The sequence below is a fragment of the Felis catus genome, chromosome D4 (assembly GCF_018350175.1).
Source record: "Felis catus isolate Fca126 chromosome D4, F.catus_Fca126_mat1.0, whole genome shotgun sequence".
Taxonomy (NCBI): domain Eukaryota; kingdom Metazoa; phylum Chordata; class Mammalia; order Carnivora; family Felidae; genus Felis; species Felis catus.
The window spans coordinates 79,773,923-79,794,499 of NC_058380.1; the positions used below are offsets into that span (position 1 = coordinate 79,773,923).

At 45.7% G+C, this 20,577-nt stretch overlaps 1 protein-coding gene and 2 long non-coding RNA genes across 3 annotated transcripts in view; 1 reads left to right on the plus strand and 2 right to left on the minus strand.

The window, feature by feature from the left end:
• The window catches only part of FBXW2 (F-box and WD repeat domain containing 2), a 60,622-nt gene that overhangs the window by 8,827 nt on the left and 31,218 nt on the right, over positions 1-20,577 (minus strand). The gene's annotated exons all lie outside the window — the stretch shown is intronic.
• Positions 378-19,678, plus strand: LOC123381524. The gene is made up of 2 exons (XR_006588603.1): positions 378-1,197; positions 18,567-19,678. It is a non-coding gene; the product is annotated as an uncharacterized LOC123381524 (long non-coding RNA).
• Positions 5,534-9,578, minus strand: LOC109493951. Its single transcript, XR_006588602.1, has 3 exons — positions 8,691-9,578; positions 8,139-8,283; positions 5,534-6,395 (listed from the first exon to the last, which is right to left on the minus strand). It is a non-coding gene; the product is annotated as an uncharacterized LOC109493951 (long non-coding RNA).

Sequence of the window (20,577 nt, forward strand, 5' to 3'; positions counted from 1 at the left end):
GGGTCTGAGACTCCTGTTTCTTCTAGATGCTGCATTCCTGATTCAGATGATCAGCCTTCGGTGCAGAGCAACCAGCAGGTGGGATGGACATGAGCAGTGAGCAGTGTGCTGGTGCTGTGGGTCGCCGACCTTTAACCCCGGCACACCATCAGCGTCTTAACTCAGCCTGTCACGTTCTCCCTCCTGAAGACCGGTGGCTTAGAAATAACAGCTCTCAGGGGCGCCTGGGTGGCTCAGTCGGTTGAGCATCCGGCTTCGGCTCAGGTCATGATTTCACGGTTGGTGAGTTCAAGGCCCGCGGCGGGCTCTGTGCTGACAGCTTGGAGCCTGCTTCGGATTCTGTGCCTCCCTCTCTCTCTCTCTGCCCCTTCCCCACTCGCGCTCTTTTTCTCTCTCTTAAAAATAACGAAAAACATCAAAAAAATTTTTTTGACAAAGAAACTGAATGGGACTGAATGAGGAAAAGCAAGGGAAGCTCTGTTGGAGATTCTTGCAGGGATCCCCTCACGGGTGCGCACCCGGTTCTCTGCCCCGAGCAGAGAGCACAACAGCCTTCTCGGAGCTTATTTTCTGGTTAGGGGGTCAGCGATCGGCGCATCAGGTGATTTTAGGAAATGGCATTGCTAAGGAGAAAACACGCCAGTCGTGGGATAGAAAGTGACCCAGGGGCAGCCTGACCTCTTGGAAAAGGTGCCCATCGAGCTGAGGCCCGAGTGAGGACGAGAAGGCAAGCGTGGGAAGATCCAAGGAGGGAGAATGGCCCATGCAAAGCCGTCGTCTCTGGGACAGGAACAAGCTTGCCGTTTGAGGAAGAGAAAAGCCAGCAGGGTTAGAGCATAGTCAGTGAGGGGAAGAGGGAAGGAGATAAGATCTGAGAGGAGGCCGTGTGGTCTGCACTTGAAGCTACTGCACTGTGTTTGGCTGAAGAATAGGTCACGGCATGATTCCACTTCCCAAGGAGCAGAGCCACAACAAAGCAGAAATCACAGCGTCGTTGTGATGATAACTGCGAGGGCCAGGTGCTCACAGGCACGTGGCTGGGATGGGGTCACTGGGACAGCTCCCTGGAACCTGCTACTGAGTTCTCACATTCAACAGGAGACATTCATCCGGGGGTCCCTGCCTACGCCAGACAACCTCAGGAAGGCTTGTCCGCCGCTCCCCCAGGGAACTTGCACTCCCGGGGGAGCTGCACAGGTAAGAGGCAACTAAGGAACCCTGCGTTAACTTTTTTTTCAATGTTTTATTTATTTTTGAGAGAGAGAGAGAGAGAGAGAGAGCAGGTGCAAGCAGGGGAGGGGCAGAGAGAGAGGGAGACACAGAATCCCAAGCAGGCTCCAGGCTCTGAGCTGTCAGTACAGAGCCCTATGCCGGCCTCAAACCCACAAACCGAGAGATCATGACCTGAGCCGAGGTCAGACATTTAACCCACTGAGCCACCCAGGCGTCCCAAGAACCCCGTTTTAAAAGTTTTTGTGAAAGGCGAGACTCTGAGCGCTCCTTCCCTGGCTTTCAGAGTCTTCTCGGGGATTCTTCTCCAGCCTGACCTGTTCTCAGAGTCAGCGATGACAGAAGAGTTCACTGCCAAGTGTAAATGGCACTGCACCTTCTCCCAGGAGTCCTGTATTTCATCGAAAGTCAATGTCCTGGGGCGCCTGGGTGGCTCAGTCGGTTGAGCGTCCGACTTCGGCTCAGGTCATGATCTCACAGTCTGTGGGTTCGAGCCCCGCATCGGGCTCTGTGCTGACAGCTCAGAGCCTGGAGCCTGCTTCCGATTCTGTGTCTCCCTCTCTCTGCCCCTCCCCTGCTCATGCTCTGTCTCTCTCTGTCGCAAAAATAAATAAAAACATTTTAAAAAAATTAAAAAAAAAAAGAAAGTCAAAGCCCTGACTCAGAGGGATATATGAAAACTTGTGTCATTTCAGTAATCTGCCATCCAGGTGGGTGTGGGAGGGAGCGTGTATGGCAGGGCCCTGTCTGCAGCCGGCTCTTCTAGCTTCAGGGTCCCGCCAGTGCTCACATCACCAGGCTCCGTTGCCTTGTTTATGTAAAACATGTATTCCATCCACCACGGGCATTTGACCCTTGGGAATTCACAGGAGATTTGCAGAGCCCCTGGCTCTTCACTACCGGCCAGTGTACATTTCCTGTGGAGGTAGTTGAGGAAGCGTGGGGATGGCCCCGAATCAGCAGTCAGAGGAGTGGCATAGCAGTTGAGGATATTCTCATGGAAAAGCCCAGCACCTTCCAGAAAATTCTGCATGGCTCAGCAAACTGTCTTGTCATCTTGTTGGCACTGCTTCTGTATTTCTTTCCCGTTTCAGACCAGGAGAGAACACATGGGCAATCTCTAGGGTTTGGTGTTATCTTCTCTCAGCAATGATCTAACCTTCAGTAAACAAGGCCAAGGAAACCTATTCCCGCCCTTTGGTCCCTCAGTCTGCTTCTAGGAATTTGTCCTAAGGAAATACTTCCCAAAGATTGTTTTTAAAAGCTTGTCTTAATAAAGGTTGATAGTATTATATATAATAGCGGAAGGTTGGAACTACCCCAGCTCCAAATGACAGCCAGAAGGGCAAACTCTGGCCCGTCCAGTTGAAGGAATATTATGACAAGTTTACCAGCGACAAATATAAATCTCACCAAGACATGGAAAAGCTGTCCACTGAAAATGTTAGAAATCAAAACTGCACAGGCCTATCCATTCCTTCCCCGGAGGCCTGTACCTGAAAACAGGAAGCACTTGAGGAAACCTTAAACACAATTTAAACAAAGCACATCTTTTCTGTGGGCATTTGTGTGCCTGGATGTGCAAATAAAATCATCCTTGTGAAAATGGATTGCTAACTTTGAAATATTATTATTCATATTCTTCAAAACATAGCCCATGATTCTAATAGCTGCTAATTGCTCAATCCCGAGGTAGGTGGTTGGGACAGAAAAAAGATGGCTGCCTGGGAATCACAGGAATGGGGATCGAGTCTCGACTGGGCCTCTCCCTTCTCAGGTTACTCCAGGAGGTGGGATCCAGGAAGAACCACACATGCTCAGCCCAATGGACGGGCACCTCACTTTCTCCGTCACCTCTTGTCCTGGACCAGGGGAAACCACCCATCTGGCTCCAGTGGCCTGTCCTTCTAGAAAACTGCTCTGCTCCCCTACTAATAACATTAACTAGATCAGACAGGATTCTTAGCTGCAAACAACAAAAGTCTATTATGGATTTTTCCGTAATAACAATTCTTTTTATTGTTATTACCATCATTAGCATCCCCGCCTTGGTGCGAAGGCACTGTATCAGGCTTGGCGGGAAGCGTTTTGTATGCATTAGCTCTTTTTATCCGTAACTTTAAAAAGGAGGCAATTACTTCCTGGTAAAGACGAAGTAATTGAGGTTTAGAAAGGTTAAGAAACGTGCTCCAAGGCCACCGATTTAGTAAGCGGTGGAGATGGTTTTCAGAGCCAGACTAACTGCGAAGCTGGAGGTCCCAACCCCCAGGTCCTGCTGTCTCCACAATGAAGCCTTTAGCAAAGCTCCAGCAAGCTGGGGATGGGGCCTCTGTCCTCGATGGGCCCCTGCTGGCCTTAATATTTCAGCTCGATGTCCCGAGGGCTGCTAGAATTGTTAACATTCACACTAACAGAGCCATGAAGCCGGCTTTTCTAGAAGCTCATGTGGACTGGCAAGAAGCAGAAAAGGCTCTCACGGCTTCAGGAAACATCTGCAAGTCCTCAAGGAGGCAAGACCTGCCCCTTTATCGCCTTTCCAGGAGAGATAGCAAGGCCGTTCCACCCCAGGGATAGGACAGACAGACTGCGTTTACTTTCCAGGCTGGGTCCCTGCCACTGCCAGGATCAGCCACTAGGGAGCAGACCCCATAATGGGTCACAGTCCTGAAATCAGAGTCACCACTTGCCTTCTAGGCCTCCCAGGGCAATGGCGAAAACAGGAACAAACAGCATTTGCAATTCAAGGTGACCAGGGTAGGGAAGAGGATGTGGGGTTAGGGGAAGGTATGAACTTTGGAGCTGGAAAGATCTGTTTCTTCACATCCTGGTTGTGTGATTCTGGGCAAATTTCCTAACCTTGCTGGGTTGTTTCTTCATCTGAAAGAGAGGTAAATAAGTATAGTCCTATTGCATAATTCCCATAAGAATTAAAGGAAACACCCATGTCGATAGTTAAAACTGCCCAGCACATAGTGGGGCTCTCTAAATGAGAACTACTATGAACATTACTGGTATTATTATAAAGATGCTAGTAAGGGCATCTATAAATGTTGTTGATAAGAAGAGAACAGAAGGGACATACGAGCTGGGTTTTGACAGGTAAGTAGGAGTTTGTTGAGTGGTAAATGGACAGGACGGGTTTTCTAGTTAGAAACAACAGCACGGGCAGCTTTGTGAAGGAGCATGGAATGTTTTGGCAGCATGAGCGGACCAGTTGGGAACTCCTGGAACATTCCCATCAAGCAATAATGGACCAGCCTGGGGCAAGATAAGCCTCTGCAATGCCCTTCCCACAGCCCTCAAATAAAGGAGAATAAATGACCTCTCTGGGTAAATACAGAAACCAACATTCTTGTAAGCTATGTTCTCTGAAGCGAAGCAGCCTCCACACCCCTGGCTGGCCAGTCCACAGGGAACAAATAAACCGGCTCCCAGCACCCAAGCCTCTGATTCACCTCCTCTGGAGTTATATAGACTTGGGTTTGGTTCCTGCTGGAGCCACATCCCTTGCTGCATAACCTTGTAAAGCCTTTTGTCTCTCTTGCTGCTCAGGTCTGTTATCTGGAATAATGGGAATAATTATGTATCACATAGAGGTTATTGTACACTGTCTCGGCTCCTAGCACACAATGGGCGTGCTCTATGGCCCAGAGAAAGAGGCTGTTCTCATGCCTGAGCTCATGGCAGAGAGGGCAGGACTGACACTTCCTGGGGAAGCCTCACAATCTCAGACACCAAAGATAGAAAACAAGACTTCCACTGGGGCACCTGGGTGGCTTAGTTGGTTAAGCGTCCCACTTCGGCTCAGGTCATGATCTCACGGTTGTGGGTTCAAGCCCCGCATCGGGATCTGTGCTGACAGTGCAGAGCCTGGAGCCTGCTTCAGATTCTGTGTCTCCCTCTCTCTCTCTCTGTCCCTCTCCTGCTCACACTCTGTCTCTGTCTCTCTGTCTCTCTCAAAAATGAATAAACACACACACACACACACACACACACACACACACACACACACACAAAGAAAACAAATGCTATGCTTTAGATGTTGCTCTGCACTTTGCTGTTTTCAATGAATAATAGATCACATCAGTACAGATCTTCCTCATTCTTTTTTCTATTGAGATATAACTCACATACCATAAAGTTCACTCTTTTATTTTGTTTAATGTTTATTTATTTTTGAGAGAGACAGGGTGGCAGAGCATGAGCGGGGGAAGGGCAGAAAGAGAGGGAGACAAAGAATCTGAGGCAGGCTCCAGGCTCTGAGCTGTCAGCACAGAGCCCGACGCGGGGCTCAGACTCCTGAGCCGTGAGATCATGACCTGAGCCAAAGTCAGATGCTTAACTGATTGAGCCACCCAGGCACCCCAAGTTCATTCTCTTAAAGTGCACAGTTCAGTGGGTTTTGTATATTCACAAGGTTGTGTACCCATCACTGCTATCTATTCCAGAATAATTTCATCATCCCCCAAAGAAACCTCATACCTGTTAGCAATCATTTCCCATTCCCTCCCCAACCCCTGGTAACTACTTATCTTTTTTTCTGTCTCCATGGATTTACCTATTCTAGACATTTCCTATAAACGGAATCATATTCTACGAGGCCCCCTGCGTCTGACTTCTTTCACTCGGCATAATGTTTCCAAGGTTCATCCATGTGATAGCATGTCTCAGAACTTCATTGCTTTTATGGCCGAATCGTATCCCATTGTAGCATAATCTTCCACATGAAGGACATTTTAGATGGTTTCTACTTTTTGGCGATAGTGAATAATCCTTGTTCTTTGTAATGGTTGCACAGCCTCTTATTGAACAGTTGGCTCACAGTTTAAGCACTTCCTCCTGAAGGTGAGTTCTGATCTTTCCCATTTTTGGCCGATGCAAAATGCTAATGCAGAAAATGTTGCCACAACCTCGTTCTAGTCTTCCATAAGAGGCGGTCAAAATTACCTCGCTTCCTGAGGAAATTATCCAACCGAAGCAAAAAGTTATGTTGACAAAGATGTTAATTGCGGCAATTTTCACAGTAGCATAAAATTGGAACTACTTAAAGAGCCCACATAGAGGAGATGTTTAGATAAATTCTGTTATTCAACAAAATAATGTATAGTCATTAAAAATGATAATCATGAAGGCAATGTAGCAACAAGTGAGTTGCTAATGATGATCTGCAATGAAAACCAACAACAAAATACAAAATGACATCACCTGCATATGCTGGTTCCCACAATTAGATGTACAGAATCCTGGGGGCGCCTGGGTGGCTCAGTCGGTTAAGCGTCCAACCAACTCTTAGTTTCAGCCCAGGTCACGATCTCACGGTTAGTGGGTTCAAGCCCTGCATCGGGCTCTGTGCTGAGAGCACGGAGCCTACTTGGGTTCTCTTTCTCCCTCTTTCTCTACCCCGCCCCCCCCCACTCTCTCCCCCTCTCTCAAAATAAATAAACTCAAACAAAATTAGATGTACAGAAAACTAACACATCACAACAGAACTGTCCTTGGCAACAACTTCCTCATGTCCCAAATGGGGAAACTGAAACTCAGAGAGGGTGTGTGATTTGACCAAAGTAGGACTGGTCAGATCTGGGATTTGAACCAAGCTCTCCTTCAAGGGTTGTATTCTTTTCATGGTGCCACAATAAAAAAAAAAAAAAAAAACGCTTCTGAAAACAACTTGACCCCTGGCAGCTTAGTCAGTATTGACGTGTACACAAAGCAAACCGTGTCTGGAAGTCCTTAAATGACATAAAATAACTACACACACGCATACACATGCATGCGCGCGCACACACACACACACACACACACACACACCCCTGGGACAACCAGTGAGCACATTCGCACTGGTAGAGATAGGATATGAGAACTTCATTCATTCATTGAAAAGCTATTTGTTGATTTCACTCAGATGTGGAATGTAAGAAACAAAACAGATGAACATACGGGAAGGGGAAAAAAACAGAGAGAGGGAGGGAAACAAACCATAAGAGACTCTTAAATACAGAGAACAAACTGAGGGTTGCTGGATGGGAGCTGAGTAGGGGGATGGGCTAAATGGGTGATGGGCATTAGGGAGGACACCTGTTGGGATGAGCAGTGGGTGTTATAGGTAAGTAGAATCACTAAGTTCTACTCCTGAAACCACTATGACACTGCATGTTGACTAACTAGAATTTGAATAAAAATTTTGAAAAAGAAAAACAATTATAAAAGGAAAAACTACTTGTTAAACACCTGCTGTAAGATATTTTTGATGCCCTGGGATCTGGCAATCAATAGTGATTAAAAAAGATATGATTCTTGCTCTTCTGGTCTTATGGTATTTAAATTTGGCTAATGATTGCTGAACATCTATTATACACTGTATGTCCGTGGTATTAACCCTGCTCATTGAGTCAGAGCATGTTATGCACCATAACGAGGCACTATTTCTAAATTTTTTAAAAAATATTTATGTATTTATTTTTGAGAGACAGAGAGAGACAGCGTGAGCAGGGGAGGGGCAGAGAGAGAGGGAGACACAGAATTCAAAGCAGGCTCCAGGCTCCGAGCTGTCAGCACACAGCCCGACGCGGGGCTCGAACCCACGAACCGTGAGATCATGACCTGAGCCGAAGTCGGACGCTTAACCGACTGAGCCACCCAGGCGCCCCAGTGAGGCACTGTTTCTAATCTCATAACAAGCCTCTAAGATGGCTGTCAACCCCATTTTACAGATGAGAAAACTGAGAATCTGAGAGTGAGTGGATCTCCTGGGATGACCAAGAGAGGAGCAGCGCTGTTTTCACGTCTCCTTGCTCTTAAACCTAGGGCCCTGTTCCCTCCAGGGCAGCATCACCCCCAACACCCACTCATCACAAAGCCCTCATAAAAGCCTAGGACTCAGTGAATTTGGGCCTATCCAGACTTACCGAACTTACCAGGATGGGGTCCAAGAAGCTTCTGCTTTTTTGTTTTTGTTTTGAATCAGTTGTCAGACTGTCCGATTTATTTTGAAATTGGATGTCAGAATCTTCTGGTTGGTGTTGTTGTTGTTTTGATGGTGGGGGGCATGAGCTGGGGAGGGGCAGAGGAAAAGAGACAGAGAATCCTAAGCAGGTTTCATGCTCAGCACGGAGCCCAACGTGGGACTTGACCCCAACGATCCTGGGATCAGGAGCTGAGCCAAAATCGAGAGTCCGACACTTAACCAACTGGGCCACGCTGGGGTCCCAGAATCTTCTGTTCTTAATAAGATCTCTATACACTTCATACCTATGCTCAAGTTTAGAAACCCCTGTCCTAACCTGTAAACTGCAATCTTACAGTTCAATCTTCCAAGAAAGGAATTACCCTGGCCTCAATCCTCAAATTCCACTCGGGGGCAATATCGGCCAATGTGTCCCAAGAAGCAGTCCATTTTTGAAGGGAATGGAACCAGCCATGACATTCTTTCATTCACTGGACCAACAGTGAGGGCTTACCAGGTGCCAGGCACTAAGCTGGCCAACGGTGGACAATTCCGATTATTCTTCCTCTGTTTACAAACTTTGGAACAATGTGGCAGAAAGAAAGGCAGGATCATACTGTTTTGCAGGCTTTCCCATCAAGGGGTGGAGTCTCTTTCTTCACACCTTGAATTCCAGGCGGGCCTCATGACTTGCTTTAACCAGAAGAACATGGTGGAAGTGACTTGTGGGGTTCCAGATCCTGGATCTCAAGGCCTCGATGCTTCTACCTTTGCCCTTTGGGGAGCTTCTGCATCGGGAACAGAAGCCCTGGGTGAGAAACCATGTAGAGAGGCCCAGCTGCCCCAGCTAAGGCCTAGATGTGTGGGTGAGGCATCCCCATACCGGCCGCCAGGGGAGCCCAGAAGGCCCAGTCCACCCACCGGATGGTAAGAAATAACAAATCGCCATTGTTTTAGGCCACTAAGTTTCAAAGCAGAAAATCACATAGCGACAGATAGAAATAGCAATTTCTTTAGCAATTATTTACGAGGGCCTCCTCTGCACCAAATTTTATCTTATCCTAGGTGTTGGGGATCTGCACCTTATTGAACAAGACAGGAGAAGCCCCAGCCTCATCTGGGAGAAGATAGGCAATAAGTAAGCAAGCGGGCAAACATTGTTCGACAAAACACTGTCTAAACGCTCTTTACTCTTCTGGCCATGGAATCAGCAAACTATTTCCCACTTTTCTGGAGTTCTTACTGTTTTTTTCCGTGTTCTCTTACCATGTTCAGAATCGGATTTTCAGACCTAGACCACGTCTTCAAAGAATATTAAAGGTTTTAAAGCAGACAAAATCAGTTATGGGGTGCGTATTAAGATGGCAAACTGGGGCGCCTGGGTGGCGCAGTCGGTTAAGCGTCCGACTTCGGCCAGGTCACGATCTCGCGGTCCGGGAGTTCGAGCTCCGCGTCGGGCTCTGGGCTGACGGCTCAGAGCCTGGAGCCTGTTTCCGATTTTGTGTCTCCCTCTCTCTGCCCCTCCCCTGTTCATGCTCTGTCTCTCTCTGTCCCAAAAAAAAAAAAAAAAAAAAAAAAAAAAAAGATGGCAAGCTAACGCTGGGTTCTCTCCCTTGAGCAAGGGCGGAGGACAGGGTTGAGGAGCTTGCAAAACAATATATAAGAAGAGGCCCCTGGGGAGTCAGAAGTCTGCCTGGAACTGGTGTTTGCACCTGGGACCCAGGGGGGCAGCCAGCAGCCCTGGGGAAAGGCCGATGGAGGGCACAGAAAGAGGACAGGCCGGAAGAAAGGCCTTTAAGGCTGGCCACTGCCTTGTCCTGGGACATCCACTGCCCGCCTTTTCCCATGAGCGACCAGCAGCACAGGCAGACCACACGGGTCAGCCTGTGAGGAAAGCAAAATGCCCCAATGAGAAGAAAAATAAAATGGAGCTAGAGATTACACCCCAGAGAGACCGCCTCCTCCCACTGCTGCTGCTGCTTCCCGTGAAGTGAAAGACAAATCCCCGACCAGGGGATTCATCCCACCTAGAACGGTGGGATTAAATCAGAGAGATCAAGAGTGATGCTGGAGGGTCCTGAGGTTCTGCAACCTAGGGCTTGACGCCGCCTCATACTTAATCCCAGTGGGAGGGGCAGACACTAGAACCTGGTCCTCTGCCCTTCCCCCAAAACATCCCAGAGCAGGGATATGTCAAGGGAACGTGCCCTCGCAGACCAAACTAATTAGCTGCCACAGTAAAAGGGGAACAAATGTCTCCCAGGACAAACACCCACCGTCTGAAGCCAAATGCCTGGAATAGACTGGCTAAGAATATGCACGGTAAACACATTTAGGAGAATAAGGCGTTTAAAAATATAAAGCAAGAACAGGAAATCCGATCTTACAACTTTCATGATGTATGACGAACATACAATTCACCGCACACATTTGAAATAATCAACTGGATGAGGTTTTTAAATTTTTTTTTTAGTTTATTTTTATTTATTATTATTCTTTTTTTTTTTTTTTTTTTTTTTTTTTTGAGAAAGAGAGAGAGAGACAGCAGGGGAGGGGCAGAGAGAGAGAGAGAGAGAAAATCCCAAGCAGGCTCTACGTGGTCCGTGCAGATCCCAGTGCAGGGCTTGAACCCACGGACCACGAGCTCATGGCCTGAGTCAAAACCAAGGGTCGGACGCTCAACGGACGGAGCCACTCAGGCTCCCCTGGATGAATTTTGACCTAAGTATCCGTCTGTGAAACCGCCGCCATAATCAAGATCATGAAGATCTCCTCCCCACCTCGAAGGTTCCTCCTGCCCCTGGCAACCCACCCTTAACTCTTATCTCCATCCCCCGACAACCAGGGATCTGCTTTCTGCCACCAGAGGTCAGTTTTATACAGAAAATTTTGTGTAAATCGAATTACAAAGTTTTCATTCTCTTGTATACAGCTGACTTCAGCTAGGCGTGATTGTTGTGAAGTGCATCTATGTCATTGTATGTGCTGAGAGTGTTTCCTTTTTATTGCTGAGTAGCATTCAGATACTCCTAAAACTTTTGCACACTCAGAGCCCAGTTCTCCTCAATCACTTTTCAAGTCAACATTGTCAGTGTCCGTGATTTGTCACATAATATCTTTCGTCTATGCTTTCAAAAGCACTGATTATGCAACCATTTATTTAAAAAAAAAAAATGTATTAAAGAATTGAATGCCTGGAGCGCCTGGGTGGCTTAGTCGGTTGAGCGTCCGACTTCAGCTCAGGTCATGATCTCGTGGTTTGTGAGTTCGAGCCCCGCGTCGGGCTCTGTGCTGATGGCTCAGAGCCTGGAGCCTGCTTCGGATTCTGGGTCTCCCTCTCGCTCTGCCCCTCCCCCACTCGCGCTCTTTTTCTCTCTCTCTCTCAAAAATAAATGAAAGTTAAAAAGAATAGTTTAAAAGAGATGCTTCCCCTCACCAACCAACTAATATATAGAATATACATCTATATTCTCAGGTACTGAGTATACTTTCAATATGTGGTTTCAACCTGTTTAAATGGGATGTTTTCTTGAATTACAGTTGTGAGTATTGGCCTTGCTTTGGTTTTCTTCATCAGGGACTCCTGTTACCTGTGTGTCTGTTCTCCTTTGCGTGCCTTGGATACGTGTCACTTTCCCTCGTCTTGTTCCTCCCATTCTTCATTTTCTTTTTACTTGCACGTCTTTTTCTTCTTCACCATCTGTTTCTCTTAAGGTATTATCTGCTGGGTTTAGTCCCTTACGCCACGTGGGGTTCAGCCTTCATTTCTTAAAAAAATTTCGAATTCCTTTCTGAATTCTTCATTCCAGTCTTGAGTTCTTCTAATTCCAATTTATGCAGTTCTCTCCGGTCCTGTTTCAGGTGCTTAGTATATTGTCATTTTTGAATATGTTATGGTTGGGGTCTCTTTTTAACCACGTCTCCCTGGTGTGCTTCCATTGTCTATAGGGGTGTTACTCTGCTTCCCTTTGGTCCCTTTTGCTGTTCATAATTGTGTGTGGAATTTGGCCTTGGTACTTTTCTATTGTTGGTGTCATTGTGAAATGATCCTCCCTGACTTTTTGGATTAAGGCTATGTTCAGGAAAGATTTTCACCATAGAGCTCCCTCTTCTGCTGTTTGTATGTGTTTAAAAATAAAGTAGCTTGCTTTCTGGGATCTCCTGCCTCTGTCCTTATCCTTTCTTGGGTCTGGGCCATCTCTTTCTTTCCTTGTCTTCAAATTCTGGTAGTGTCTCCCATGTTCCTACATTGCCTACAAAGCCTCTCAAGAGTAATACAATCTCTCTCATCTCTGTCTTGCTCAATTCTGATTTCAGTCCTGGGTGTTTTCCCCAGTGTGGGATCTTGTCCTAGAAGAAGGCAGGCAGTCTCATGAGCTTATCAGGGCTGCCCTGCTCCAGCCCTTTCAGGTGCTCTTCCAGTAGGTCCTCACATGAACCCACTGTTGGGAGAGGACAAAACTTCTCCCACCTTCAGCCGACATTTTTAGATTGGCTGCCCCTCTTCTGTGACCACCTGTGCCTGTCTTGGGTTCTCCTGTTCTCACATCCACCACGTACAACCCCTGCGCCTTCCTTTTCCTCCTATACAAATGCTGCTCTTGTGGCAGTTTTTGGTTGGCCTCACCTGCTTGTGTTTGGGGGCTCCTGGGGTTACCTTGTGACCTACTTTTGTTTTAAGTATTGTCTGGGTTTTCGGTTTTGCTATTTGGGTGTCGTTTTTATGTGGAGACTTGGAGATTGAAAAACTATGGCTCTACCACCAACAGCCTGCTCTTTTTGTGGTGAATTTCAATTGCTTAACGATCTTGTCTCCAAATTCTAGCACTGTCTGATGTGCTCCTGTGTTGACTATAGAGACCCTCAGGAGTAATACAATCCAGCCCACCACACATGTCCTAGAGCCCGCTAACAAAGGCTGGTAACTTACAGGGCATCTGGATCTAGAATCCTTAGCTTGGGAATTTTTATTGTTGCTGTTTATTTATTTCTGAGGGGAAGAGAGGGTGAGCAGGGGAGGTGCAGAGAGAGAGGGGGACAGAGGATCTGAAGCAGGCTCTGCGCTGACAGCAGAGAGCCCGATGTGAGGCTCGAACTCATGAACCGTGAGATCATGACCTGAGCCACAGTCAGACGCTCAACCAACTGAGCCACCCAGGCGTCCCTTAGCTTGGGAATTTTATGGAGAGCTACTTCCTCTGGGAAATCTTGGTTATCACCCTAAGTAGAGCCTTTCTCCCTTCTGTGTGCTTCCTTCATTACATCCCTTGGGTTTTATGTGCATACGACCCCAGAGCTCCAGGACGAGGGGCCACGCACATTTCCTCTGTTTCCCCAGGCCCTCGCACAATGCCTGGTATGAGGACTTCATACATATTTCCTGCGAGAAGGAATTTGGGCTCAATGATGCTTGCAGCTGTGTTACATAACTGAAAAAAATATTTTAATTATTCTTAAAAATAATTCATACTCGGGGCGCCTGGGTGGCGCAGTCGGTTAAGCGTCCGACTTCAGCCAGGTCACGATCTCGCGGTCTGTGAGTTCGAGCCCCGTGTCAGGCTTTGGGCTGATGGCTCAGAGCCTGGAGCCTGCTTCCGATTCTGTGTCTCCCTCTCTCTCTGCCCCTCCCCCGTTCATGCTCTCTCTCTCTCTCTCTCTCTCTCTCTCTCTCTATCCCAAAAATAAATAAAAGTTGAAAAAAAAATTAAAAAAAAATAATTCATACTCATCACAGAAACTTAGAACATACCCCCAAAAAAAATCATATAGAAAATATTTACCTATAATCGCATCCCCAAGAGAGAACCACGATTGCCCCTTTGGTATATTTCATTTTGTTTTTATGCGTATTTAAACCATTTAGTTTGAATAATGTTGTATGCCATTTTAACCCTGCTTTTCCATGCACATTTTTGCATTTCCCCATGTATTTTTCTTCCTAGCATTTAATAGCTGTGCATTATTCTAGTGTGTGATAAAAGCAATTTCAGTACAAATTTAAAGGTACTTCTAAAACAACAAAGACAAGTTTACACACACTGCCTGCTGATATCTTGAAATGACATGCCCTATAATGACTGGAAATGAGGAGAAGGCAATTCCAGTTTTAGAACACGTTCAGGGTGGCTGTGTAAGTGCAAAATAGTTCTTAATATAATTAATGTACTCCACTCATTGCCAGATGCTATTCCCATACATTCCACTAGATGGCAGAATAGGTTAGATAATAGTGGTTCTCAACCTTCGTGGGCATCACCATCATCTGCCGAGGATCCAGCCTGAGTCTCTGAGTCTTTAGCCTTGGGGTGGGGCCCAATAATTTGCATTTCTAACCAGTCCCAGGTAATTCTGAAATGCTGGGAGAAAACACACTTTGAGAACTTTAAATTACAAGAGGTTGATGTAGATAAACCCAAAGCACATTCACCCACACATCCCCATGTTTAGCGTACTTTGTACCAGTTTTATGGGCACAGAGAAGAATAAGAGATTCCCCGTTCTCCATGCAGTGCCTGGGCGGCTCAGCTGGTTAAGCGTCTGACTCTTGATTTCAGCTCAGGTCTTGATCTCATGGTTTGTGGGTTCGAGCCATGCATAGGGCTCTGCCCTGGCAGTGTGGAGCCTGCTTGGAATTCTCTCTCCCCCACCTCTCTCTCTAATAAATAAACTAAAAAAAAAAAAAAAGAGATTTCCTGTGATCCAGACATAATCTTATAGGGGAGTAGTGGCGGGGGGGGGGGGGGGTGGGAATGAGTAACACTCGGTTTATTACTCCTACCTCTCCATTTTTTCTTCCTGACATGCAGCCTTCAAGTGGTTTTGTTTTTCTGATCCTGTCTCAAATAAATTTCAAGCTTTGTGCCCTTAAAGCTTGAATGATCAACTAGCTCAAGAGTTGCATTACTTGGCTAAATCTGCTGAACCACCAAACTCAGGAATGTCTGCTCTCCTAAAACTCTCAGATTAAAAATCTCTGAACCCACCGAGGCTTGAGATACAAAAGTACACCTGTCACCCCTCTCTGACTCTGCAGGAGTAAAAATAAAACACTAGGATGACTGTGTTCTTGGTATCTGCACTTGGTTGCCTTCTGGATTAATTATTCATTTTAAATTTCGAGCATAGTTCATTTGGGGAGAAAAACTTGATTCATGATTGCCCGTATTTTCCTTTAAATACTACTGATCACCTGTGTATATCTGCATTAGGAAAATATTAAATTGAAAATAGGGTTCCACTACATATCCAGTATTGTTGGTGAGCTCTCTTCTGCATTTCCGGGTCTTACTAGACCAGGCACATTTGCAACTACGTGGATGGAACTGGAGGGTATTATGCGAAGTGAAATTAGTCACTCAGAGAAAGACAAATATCATATGACTTCACTCATATGAAGACTTTAAGAAACAAAACAGATGAGCATAAGGGAAGGGAAACAAAAATAATATAAAAACAGGGAGGGGGACAAAACAGAAGAGACTCACAAATGTGGAGAACAAAGTGAGGGTTGCTGGAGGGGTTGTGGGAGGGGGCATGGGCTAAATGGGTAAGGGGCACTAAGGAATCTACTCCTGAAATCATTCTTGCACTATATGCTAACTAATTTGGATGTAAATTTAAAAAAATAAAAAATAAAACAAGTTAAAATTAAAAAAAAAAAAAAAAAGAGGGGCGCCTGGGTGGCTCAGTCGATTAAGTGTCTGACTTCAGCTCAGGTCATGATCTCCCAGTTTATGGGTTCAAGCCCCACATCCGACTCTGTGCTGACAGCTCAGAGCCTGGAGCCTGCTTCGGATTCTGTGTCTCCCTCTCTCTCTGCCCCTCTCCCATTCACACTCTCTCTCTCTCAACAATAAACATTAAAAAATCAAAAAATGTATTTAAAAAAAAGAGAGAGAGACCAGGCATATTCGTGACATATCACATTAATTACTGGGATGTAAATAGTGACTGTTGATAGGTTTGCTTTCAACACATGCCTTGGGCTTAATTATTATTTCTAAATCAGTGATGCCTAGATTGCTGAAATTTTATTTGTGGCCTTAATTCATCTCAAACAATGTTTCTCAAGTACTTGAAAATGTTAATAAAAGCAAACGGATAAAAGATGCAGACAGAATTCAAATGAAATACAAATAATCATACATTAAAAAATCTGCCATGGAAACCAATTTGACAATAAACTTCATATATTGAAAAAAAATAAAATTAAATTAAAAATGTAAAAAAGTAAAAAAAAATCTGTTTTCTGTCTTCACATAAAGACAAGAAATGTCAATCAAAGCAAGCTTGAGATGCCCTCTTTATAGTTACTAAATTGGCAAACATATTTAAAATAGTCACTCAAAGCATCTGTGCCTTAAACTACCTGCCACAATAATGAATGACTTTATAAAATTCTGCAAGCTATGTGGGCTACATCAATATAAAAGAAAATTATGGCAATACACCTGTCATGTTTTCCACTTAACACAGGAATTACCAGTTTAAATACTGTTAAACTCTTGTCCAATAACAAGAGTTGAGTCATATGGGCAGTATGATTTTATTGTTTATTTTTTTAACTGAATACCTCCTCAGTAATTTATAATGGTGTTGTGGTAATGTGTTTCAAATAAAAAGCACTGGAAAATGGATTCATCTCTAGGATAATATGCATGTTTCAAGTGGTATTGAGCACCACACTGATGGATATGTAATAACAAACGTATGTTATTAATAAAAAAAAAATAATAACCACTCAAAACTGATGATGTTGTGGCGAAACATGTATTTAATCCAGCAAGGTGACACCATAAATCCTTTTAACCCACTTGGAAAGCCATGTGATAAATATGATGCAAAAGCCATGAAGTGTTCCTTCCCGGACACAGAGGGTTGCTGGGGAGCCAGGAACGACCTTTCTTGACTTTGACAGTCCTTAAACAGGTGTTCACTTTGTAACTATATACTATATGGAAGGTGTATGTGCCCTTTCATGTTTGTGACCAAAAAAATGTTAAGAAAGAATTCTCCTTTGCTTTTACTGATGAGTCTTATACTGGGAACTTGTCCTAAAAAAAATATGCACAAAGAAGTTCTCTGTAGCATTATCTGAGAAGCAAAACTGGAAGCTACCTAATTATTCATCAAAACAAGAATCGTTTTGCAAACTATGGTAATAAAAGGATTACAAAGGATTCTGGTAATTGAAAAGACTTGAAGCACATTTCTGACAGCACAATAAAAAATGATTTGCAATCATGTAAGTCCATACTTATGTGCCTAAGGATTAGAAGAGAATATTACAAATTGTTATGATATAGGAGCTCTGGGCAATTTTCTCTACAAATTTGTATTATTGTTGGATTATCTTTACCACAAATGGAGAACATGTGGTTCAAGTGCAAAGGACAGGAACATCTCACTGGAAAGGACTGCCTGTGTCTAATCACGCAATGATCACCCAACATTCTGCCCAAATGTTCTCAGAACAATGTAGATGTTCATAGGACACAGCAGAACAGGAAAGTCTAAGAGGAAGAGCTGTGTCATTGGTCTTTCATTTTGCTTCAATGTTCTTATCCTCTCAAAAGTTATTTTTCTACCAGTTAACATATCCCCTAGGATGATCCGTGGAACTTATTAAAATATCTTCCCAAGAACTTACTGAGCATCAGATAATAACAACCTTACACTGTTGCTGGGCAGATAAGGCATTCACCTGGATTTGGAAAAAGTTATGGATCAAGGGTGAAAGTCAATGGTTTGCCAGTTGCAAAAGGTACCATGTGATGAACTGCCAACAGATTGCACAACTAACTACCCTAGGCAAAAATGTTGAGTCAGGCTGAGTTGAGGGATGCTGGTTAACTGAGGCTTTAAAGATCTTGGAAGGTCAGTGGGATCCTAAAGGCTGCCCCTAGGGCTGGGAGAACAATGGGGGCTTTTCCATGAGGCTGGGAGAAGACCCAAAGTGCAAAGCCAGGAAAAGAAATCAAAAACTGAAGAGATGAGTTGAGACTCAATTATGGGTAGGTTAATACATCTAGACTAGACCCCTCTTCCCCCCACCCCCTACCCCCCACCCCTGTTGGTAATAGTGACTCACTGAGGTGGTTTGAACAGAGGAGCCATGTGCTTGAAGGAGCGGTTGGCGAGACTCCCCGGAAGCATTCCAGAGTGTGAACGGGCGGAAGGGCACACGCAAGTGATGAAGGGGGAAGAGAACAGTCCAGGTTTGGATCCAAGAGACTTGAAGTAGGGAGAGAATGGGAAGGGAAACAAGGAAAGGTGGGGAAAATCTAGGGTCTGGGTCTGTGGAGGCTAAAACTCTGGGCCCCAACCCCCTCATCACTGCTCCTCCAAGCAATTAGCCACTTTTCAGGCCTCTGTTTTCTCTGTGTAACAGGACAGCCTGCCCTATGATGGTGCCGTTGGGGATCAAAGGTACAGGATGATGTTTGGTGAACAACAAGGGGCCTTACAAACTGAAATGAAGAAGAATGACCCAACTAGGAGATGGGCTGAATAGTGGAGGAAGGAAGAGAATCCCAAGCTCTGCAACCTGCATTCATGGTACTTCCCCCCCATCTGTATCTACTCATGGAGGTCGCCAAAATTCTTTCCTTGCATTTGACTTTTCAACGTATTGTTTCCCTCTTGGATCTCATTCAGAAATTGTTATATTATTGGGCTTACGTTCTAGAACGTGCAGAAACAGCAAAGGAACAGAGTCGCTTTAGATCACACGACAGCCAGTTCCATTTCTAAAAAACACGTTCTAAAACGCGATCAACTCTCGCAAAGTCCCACCTGAATTCACTGGGGAAAGAAGGCAAGAAAATAGTCTTCAAACTACAGAATGTATTTTTAAGGAAACGCAGCTTTATTACTTTCAAGTACAAACAATAACTTGGACTTGACTAACCAAATGTTGCCTAATTGAGAGAACCTGCCTTAATGTATAGACATCAATGATTTATAGTTAGCACAATCACTCACAGTAGAATGCTTCCATACGATGCGTGAAAGTAACTTCTCATCTTATAAAGACATCTTGTCCCACATTCTCTCCACTATCTGCTCACGCAGTCCCTTTCTCCTCCCACCCCACAGACACTTCAGATGCAAACTTCACCTCCTTCCCCCTAGATCACAATAGACATCAAATTAGGGAAACATGAGAAGATACATTTTGACCACGTTGCTACAGACGTCGGATTGGTGACACCAGCCTTTTTCAACCTGAGCGCTCTCGTCGAGAGTACGAAGTCTAAATTAGTCGAAATGCGTCTGTTCACAATGTGAGTAGAGGGACACAGGGTAATTGTGAGCTTTTGTCATCTGCGTTAATAGTTTTCCAGGTTGTAATATGCAAAAACATTTTTCTCTGAGCACATTCATGAAGCGCAGACGTAGCTGGGTTCTCTAGGCGGCGACGACAGCACGGGGTTACGACTCGTCGGGACCGTAATACTAACTGGAAGCGACCGAAGTCCCCTGTCGTAGGAAGACCGGAGACACCCTGAAACAACTCGACAGCCAACACCCGTTTGAACGGAGCACGATCATTCAGCCTGATAAGGGAGTGGTACAAAGACTACCCAGGACTCCACCGGAGGATTTATTCTGGGGAACACTTTCCTAGAGTAGGCACAAGGGACCCTCTGCTCCCACGCTGCCGAAGACGCCTAGTGGGCATTTCTGCCCAAGACGCTAACCTGCTCTTGCCATCACACTCTGTCTGGGGGCCGCGTGATCTTCTGGGGTGTCTCGGGTGTCTTGCAAATATCGTGGCCAGCACCGGCCTAACCAGGTAGGAAGGCTGTGGCACGGGGACAGACCTCAAGAGCTTCCCTCCTGCCCTGACAAATCCCGTGTCCCTAAAGGCAAAGGGGACCGTGTGGCCCGCCCCAGACGGCGTCCTAGAGCAGTGATCTGATTCTGCGCGCTTCCCGACTGAGGAGGGCACCTGCAGGTCGCCCAGGCCTGCCAGAGGCCAAGCGGAGGCCCCGAGACTGGTAGAGCGAGTGGCGGTGGAAGCTTCACCTCCAGGCCCCCAAGAAGCCAGGGTGCACCGTCCCCGCTTCGAGGAGCTGGCCGCGTTTGGCCAGAGCAGCGGCGGAAAACCCGGCTGCACCTCCATCCTTGGCCATTTCTGTTAGGTCGAAATGCCGAACCGAACAAGCCACTTCTTGTCTAAAATGATACCGTTTACAAAAATATTTCTTTTCTCCTGAAGGGGTTTTACAAATGCAGAGCAGTGACCACTCTCCCGAGCGCAAACACTGGAATGATTACATCACCCTCATCCACACTTCGCCGAGTGTCTGCAATGGCCACAAGGGTCTTTTTTAACTGTGAAAAATGAGGCGCGATCTAAAATTTAGTCACAGTATTTATTCCCTACCTTCCACTTA